General features: G+C 29.6%; 1 pseudogene; it reads right to left on the bottom strand.

The window, feature by feature from the left end:
• Positions 1 to 294: 294 nt before the first annotated feature.
• Positions 295 to 2,730, bottom strand: LOC105115305 (alpha-glucosidase-like; annotated as a pseudogene).
• Between the last annotated feature and the right edge of the window lie 5,304 nt (positions 2,731 to 8,034).

The following is an 8,034-nucleotide window of genomic DNA, read 5'->3' as shown; positions in this document are numbered from 1 at the left end:
TTGAAAGAAAAACAAGAAAACAATTGTATGTATGATTGGAGGTAATTTTATCTTGAAACTTTCTTTTCTTTTATTTCTGTCTTTCTTTTTTTCTTTCCTTTTTCGTTTTGCTTTGTCATGATCAAATGGTAAACCTTGTTGCCAGAGAAACTTGTACTCTCATTTTACCAGCTGGAATGTCAACATTTGAATCTCTTTTTTTATATTATTATTATTATTATTATTATTATTATTATTATTATTATTATTATTATTATTCTTGTCAATTTTCTGGTAAATTGTGGCTGTCAATTCTTATCTGCTTAATTTTACCTCTCACTTGAACTCCTCTCCAAGTGACAAAGAGAAGCCTGACTTTTCTAGCTTATCAAAGAGTCCATTGCTATTGAAGCTTGCCCTTACACCTGGATTTCCACTCTTTGTTTCTTTACAAGTCTGTAACTCTTACCACTTGAACCCCTTAGTCTTTTCTAACCCTATGAATGTTCCTTTACTTCCAATCCATTTTTTTACTTAAAGCAAATTCTCCATTTATGATGTTTGATCTTACCATTGCCATGTCTCCTATTATCTCACTATAAAATTTCACTAAGAACCGATTCTTTCCCTCCACTCCCATCATCCAAGAAAACTTCTCCTGTGCTGTTTCCAGTGCTACTAAGAACCCATGAGATCGAATGCTGTTTTTTGAGCTTCTTTTGTCGTCATGTCTTCTCCTTGCAAGGCCAAGATGTTACCTTCGGAATCATGAATGTTTACATGATATGCAAGTGAACTTGATTCTATGTATTTTCCTGAATCTACACCAACTGAACTAGAGTAATTGAAGATGTCCAACCAGTTTCCTACAAGTAAGCAAGCATCTACTGAAGTTGCTCCTGACTTCAGAACAGGTAGTAGTAGGGCAGAGCTAGGAATTTTTACCACTCTGGACTATTAAATCATTATATAATTTATTTTTAAATTAATTATTAACTTATATATATGAATTTTTAAAGTTAACATTAAAATTTTAATTCAAATATATTACCTAGAATATTAAAAAATAAATTTAAAAGTACATAAAATTAAAGTAAAAAATAAAAAAAACTCACTATTGAAGTTATATCTTTTGATATTTTATTAAATATAATTTATTCATAATCGAATCTGAATCGATATTATAATAACCTCTCAACCATGATAAAATAACAATTTCATGTCAACTAGAAAATAAAATAATTAATTTTTTCTATCTTTCTCGATTCCCATTCCTTCACTTGATTCTTCCTTATATTAGTATTTTATAAGTTAAACTTTGTAAGTTTACAAAGTTATTCCCTTACTTTTTTTTTTCTTGGATCTTTTTATGTTTTTTTCTTACTTTTCTTTCTTGCCTTTTCTTTTCTTTTCTTTTTCTATTATATTTCTGCCCAATCGGCAACCTATAAAAAGAAGGAAGAGTTGATTTATTTTATTTTTTAATAGTAAATAATCATTTTACTTTTAATAAGTTGTTTTGCTTTTATTTGACAGTTTTTTTTGTTAGTATTACCAAACTTTGTTTAGCCTAAAATTCTAAGCAGACTTTATTCAATATATTTGAAGATCGTTTATAAAATTTCAACTTAATCTGATAATCGGATTGAAAATTACATCCAATAACGTAAAACTAGTTAAATTATTATTTTTCATCAAATTTCTAAATTTCTCTAAAAATTCTGAAATTTTAATCCAAGTTAAAGTATTATATTACCGAGATTCACATAAAATTTTGGAATTTTTTAATAATTTAATTATAAATTATAAATTTTTTTATATAAAATTAGTTTAAAAATATTAATAAAATCCTAACATGAACTAGAGCCCATCCCAGCCCTGGGCGTGGCTACGCCCTTGGTACCATCACACCTTTACATGAAGGCCGAGAACCTTCTTAGCTGTTGCGGCAACAGAATCCCAGAGATAAAGCTCTTGCCATGTTTTGTACATATCCGAGTAGTCTCTTGCGAATGGGTAAACAGCACCTAGCTGCATTGTAACATAACTTCAGAAACAATTATCTAGTGCAGAAAACTTAAGACAATTCGTCATGCTCTCGAAATCCAATCCAAAGAAGCAAAACAAAAATGTAACAACAAATACATGAAACTCAATGTGTTCCAAAGCGCATCGGTCTGAATTATGACTAGGACTTCGTAACATCTGTAGATGTGCAAAAACCAATGATTTACCTGGATCCAACGACGACAGGTTAAGCTCTTCATTTGTGTCTCTAGCAAAACCGTAAATGTCAACACCAACCATTGGAATTCCAAACAGTCCAAAATTAAAAATTGTTGGAATGCTATATATGCTAGATCATCCCATGTTGCAGCATTATCTCCAGTCCAATGTGCAGTGTACTTGCCAGAACCAACAAAAGTTGATCTAGAGAGTACAAAAGGCCTTCTACTAGTTGCATTTTTTAGACCAGCATTGGTGGCTTTAGATTCCAAGTAGCCATGAAGGCTATGAACACTGTACTCAGTAACGCTACCAAAATGGTTTTTAGAGATGTTGCAGGGACAGTTTTATTATTAATAGGTCGTTGAATACAGGCATTGTTAATTAATCCTACTAGGAGGGTCATCAAGGTTAGATAATGGGGTGGGAAGGGAAGTCATGAAATTTGATATCTCATTCATATGAATACAGACGCTATCAAAGGGAGAAGGTCTTGGAATATCTTCATCTCATTACTCCAAAATTCTATGCCAGCCAGATTTACAAATCAGGAAAATAGTGATTTGTAAGTATTACAATGAACTAGATAGACAAGACCAAGTCTAGAGAGAGAAGTCCGTAAAAAACCTTTAAAATGTCTAATATAAAGCTTGAAGTTGTTGTTTTAATTATTTTTCTAATTAATTTTTAATTTTAATTATTTTTTAATTAGTATTTAAGAATTATAATGTTAGATGAATTCTATTAATTATGTAAGTTTTAATTAGAAATCCTTTTCTATAAAGAATTTTAGTTTTAATTAGGAATCTCTTTCCATAAAAAATTTTAAGACTAATATAAATAGAAATATCTAATTTATTTTGAGAGTGGGATTATTATTAAAAATTTGAATACTAAAAAAAAATAAAGAGTTTTCTTTAAATTTCTTTATAGCTTAGATTTAAAATCTTAAGGCTTGAGAACCTTAGCCTCTTTGATGAAAGGAGATGGTAGTAACCCATTCTGCAATATAAGAGTGGAGGCTCATTACGGCACTATATAGACTTCAAAGCATAAACTATATTGTTTAGAGCAAACCATAACAAATCTAACTCGAATAATGGGTAATGCAAAAAAGGATAGTAAAGGAAAGAGGAACTTTCTTAGAGACACGCCTCGAGGCAGGCCAAATCATAGATTTATTTCTGAAGATCCACCTAAACAACCAATTATCTATGAGGAATGGTGGACATGAATTTGATGGGATCATACAACAGTAACATTCCAAGACAGACCATTATAACAAACACATTATTTTTGTATCAAGATAGAAATCTCGACATTCAATAAAGATTTGAATATAAAATAATTTAACGATTGAGTCATTAAATGTGATAGGGTTGAGGAGTTCTTGGGTTTCTCTAAAGAGAAAATGATGAAGCTAGTTGCATATAACCTAAAAAGTAGAGCTTCTTCCTAATGGAAACATCAAACAGATACACGATTAAGAGAAGGGAGACAACATATTATATCATAGATGTATCTGAGGCAATTGTTGCATTATAGATTCCTTCCTCTTAACTATAAGAAGTATTTGTTTCAATAATATCATAATTCTTCTCAAGATAATAAATCTGTCAATGAGTATATCACTGAATTTTAAAGGCTGGAAGAACATGATAGGCTCCTAGAGATAGAGAGATAGAGAATCAGCAAGTTGCAAGGAAAGCATTAGTGAATGAACAAGTAAAAGGAGAAAAGAGCAATTATTCCTAAAGCAATGAAGCTTTTACTTGCTAAGTTTGAGGAGATTCTACCTTATGAATTGGCATATGGATTGCCACAAATGAGAGACATTTAACATCATATTAATTTGATTAATTTGATGTTGGGAGCTAACCTTCCAAAACTATTACATTATCAAATAAATACTAATAAGGGTGAGATATTAAAGGAGAAGGTGGAAAAGTTGTTGAGAAAGAGACATATCCAAAAGAGTTTAATTTCTTATATAGATCCGGCATTTTTTACTCCAAATAAGGATAGCAATTAGCGCATGTGTGTGGACAATCACACCATCATCAAAATAACAATGAGATATAAATTTCTGATTCCTCAGTTAGATGGCATGATCGATCAGTTACATGAGACATTAATCTTTATGAAAATTAATTTGAGGAGTGGTTACCATCAAATTCAAATTCGGTCGGGTAATAAGTAGAAGATAGCTTTCAAGACAAAAAAAAAAGGATTGTGTAAGTGGTTGGTTATGCTTTTTAGGCTACCTAACCTGGTGAGTACTTATATAAAGGTAATGAATCAGGTCCTACATCCTCTTAAATATGAATTTATGATTGTTTATTTTGATGATATGTTGATTAATTATGAATCTAAGATTGATCATGCAAGATACTTGAGGAAGGTATTTGAGATGTTGGTGGAAAATAAATTATATGTGAATCTAAACAAGTATTGTTTTATTAGTGATAAACTACTATTTTTAGACTTTAATGTTAGTGTAGATAGCATATATATTGATAAGGAGAAGGTTCAAGCTATTAGAGATCGACCAGCTCCTAAAATAATTAATGAAGTTCATAGTTTTCATAGGTTAGCTACTTTTTATCGGTAATTCACTTGAAATTTCATTAATATTGTGACATCCATTATTGAATGCATTAAGGAAAAATTAAACAAGGGAGAAGAAATAGAAAAGAGCTTTGTATTAATTAAATAAAAATTAAATAATGCTCCAGTTTTGACACTTCTAGATTTTAACAAACTATTTGAGGTAAAATGTGATGCTTGTGGTGTTGGGATTGGTGGGTTTCTATCCTAGGAGAAGAGACCCATGGTGTTTTTAGTTAGAAATTGAGTAATGCTAGGTTAAAATGATCCACAAATAAAAATGAGTTTATATTGTTTTTCAAATTCTCAAGAAGTAGGAGCATTATTGGATAGGTAAGGCATTTGTGTTATATTATGACCACGAGGCACTGCATTTTTTACATAATTAGAGGAGAATAAGTAATGTCATGCATGCAAGATGGATCACTTACCTATAATGATTTCTAATTAGAATTATGGATAAAGCTAGAGTTCAAAATAGTGTTGTTAATGCTTTGAATAGAAAAGTAGCCTTGCCGGTTGCTCTAATCAGAGAGATTACTGTATTTGATTATTTGAAAGATTTGTTTGAGCATGATGAAGATTTTGGAGAGATATGAAAAAAGCATCAGAATCTTCTCATTGATGACTTTTAAATTTATAATGGATTTCTAATGAAAATCAATCACCTTTATATTCCTTAATCTTCATTGTGAGAGAGTGATTTAGGATTTGCATTGAGAAGGATTGACTAATCACTTAGGGGTAATAAAAGATTATTGATGGTGTCATTAACAAATATTATTGGCCTCACTTAAAATAAAATATTGGTGAATTTGTGCAAAAATATTATAGTTATCAAATTGCCAAGGGACAAGTATGGAATATAGGTTTATATATATGTCTTTGCCTATTCATGAAAACATATAAAAGAACTTATCTATGGATTTTGTACTTGGATTGTCTTGTACACAATGAGGGATAGATTGTTTATTTGTTGTAGTTAATAGGTTCACAAAAATAACACATTTTATTCCTTGTAAAAAAAGACAAATGATACATCTATTATTGCTTAACTTTTATTTTGAGAGGTGGTTCATTTACATGGGTGTTAAAGACCATCACTTTTGACCGGGATAGTAAGTTTATTAATTATTTCTTGTGTATATTATGAAAATTGTTACAGTTTAGTAACACAGCACATACACAGATAAACAGGCAAAAAGAATCATTGAACCAGACACTTGAAAACTTGATAAGGAGATTTTTTGTGACAAGCCAAAACAATGGGATTATGCTCTTGCACAAATAGAATTTCATACACCAATATTAGACACGGCACCAAGTAAATTACTATTTGAGATTGTATATCTACCATGTCCTAAACATGTGCTTAGATCTTTTTTTCTTTTAGAAGGGTGTTAGGTTTGGTGTGGTTGTTGAGAAGATGGCTATGAATGAATGTGCAACTACCATGAAGGATGTGAAGCATCAGTTGATGAAGACCAACACCAACTAGAAGAAAGTTATCAATAGGCACCGCCATGCTAAAGAGTTTAAGAGAAAAAATAAAGTGATGATGTTCCTTCGTAAAGATAAATTTTTAATATGTTCATATAACAAGTTATAGTAAAAGAAATATGATCATTATACCATCTTAAAAAAATTAGTGATAATGCTTATTTAATAATATGAGTATTCCTATAATTTATAATGTGCCAAACATTTATCACTTCTATAATGATTAGCCTTTGTATCTAGAGCTAGGAGATGACTCAAGGTCAAGTCTTTCATAAGTAAAAGGGATTGATATAGAGCTTATTGCAACTATATTTAAGAACAAGATAAACAAAATCAAACCTAAAAAAAAGTTTATGAAGACACTCAGAAACATTTAATTAATATAAAGTTTAAAGTTGTAGTTTTAATTATTTTTTTAGTAAACTTTAGATTTTAATAATTTATTTTTAATTAGTATTTAGAAATCTTAATGTTAGACAAATTATAGTAATGAGATAAGTTTTAATTAAGGAATTCTTTCTATAAAAATTTTTAGTTTTAATTAGAAATTTTTTACATAAAAATACTTAAAACTAATATAAATAAAGATATATAATTTATTTTAAAAAAAATTATTATTAATTTTTTTAATAAAATATACAAGAACTCTCCTTTCTATCCACGCTATATACCGCATCAAATTCACCAGTGTAAGAGTAGTCACCACGTTTAAAAAAAATAGTAGCCTGCGTTCCTCTCATGTAATGTTATCACTTATCGGAACACACAAACATTTAACCAGCAAGCATTCACTTAAATTAAAGATCAAACACTCGATTGTGAATGACAATTCATGTACGGCCATTCAAAATGTTGCAGCAGCAGCAAGTGTAGCTTAAAGAATTGAAACGCCACGTCGACGATCCCAACTGAGGATATATTCCATGTCGACGATCAGACATGTTAGCATCCCCCACGTCAACTTCAGGCAATCATACAGTATATGAGGAAATCTTCCTTCAATAGGGAGACATTTGGAATTTGAAGATGAATATCATGCTTGGACAAAATATTTCTAGCTGAGGGAAAATGACAATTTGTGTATTAGGATATCAAGATATTTAGAATATAGATTTTTCAATTTTATATATCCAAATCGTACACGGCTTTGCTCCTCCATTATCCCCTGCCCTAATTTCTCCAATACAAAATTAATTATGCTACTGTTAATTACATGTATTGGAGCATAGTTATCTGTTTAACTAGATTCAAATCTCCATTGATAGATTTTTTTATGAAGATATTGTGTTTTCAATTTAGATAATTGGATGTTTGTGATTTTATCATTGATAGTCCCTTCATCCATCCATGGTCAAGTCGATTCTCTATTAATTTTGATTTTAAATAAAATGAAAAAAATATCGTGCTGAGTTTTTATTTATCATTTTAGTTTAAAAATAAAAAAGAAAAATTTTATAAATTCAAAAATAAATTATATTATAAAAAATTTTCTAATCTTTTATTATTAAAACATAAGATATAATTTATAATTTTATTAAAATATTTTTTCAAACCCCAACTATAAAAATTAATAGAATATCAAACATATATTTAATAACTATTAAGGCGAGAGAAAAAAATTGCTGCAACAAAGTTGAAGGACTAACTTGATCATCTTTTGTATGGGGGTGTAAATAAGTTTAATTTATAGCTTTGGCCAAAGATTGAATCGGTGACATCTTA

The sequence above is a fragment of the Populus euphratica genome, unplaced genomic scaffold (assembly GCF_000495115.2).
Source record: "Populus euphratica unplaced genomic scaffold, PopEup_1.0 scaffold674.1, whole genome shotgun sequence".
Lineage (NCBI taxonomy): Eukaryota > Viridiplantae > Streptophyta > Magnoliopsida > Malpighiales > Salicaceae > Populus > Populus euphratica.
Note: the sequence above shows the minus strand (reverse complement) of the source record. Positions and strands in the feature narration are given on the sequence as shown.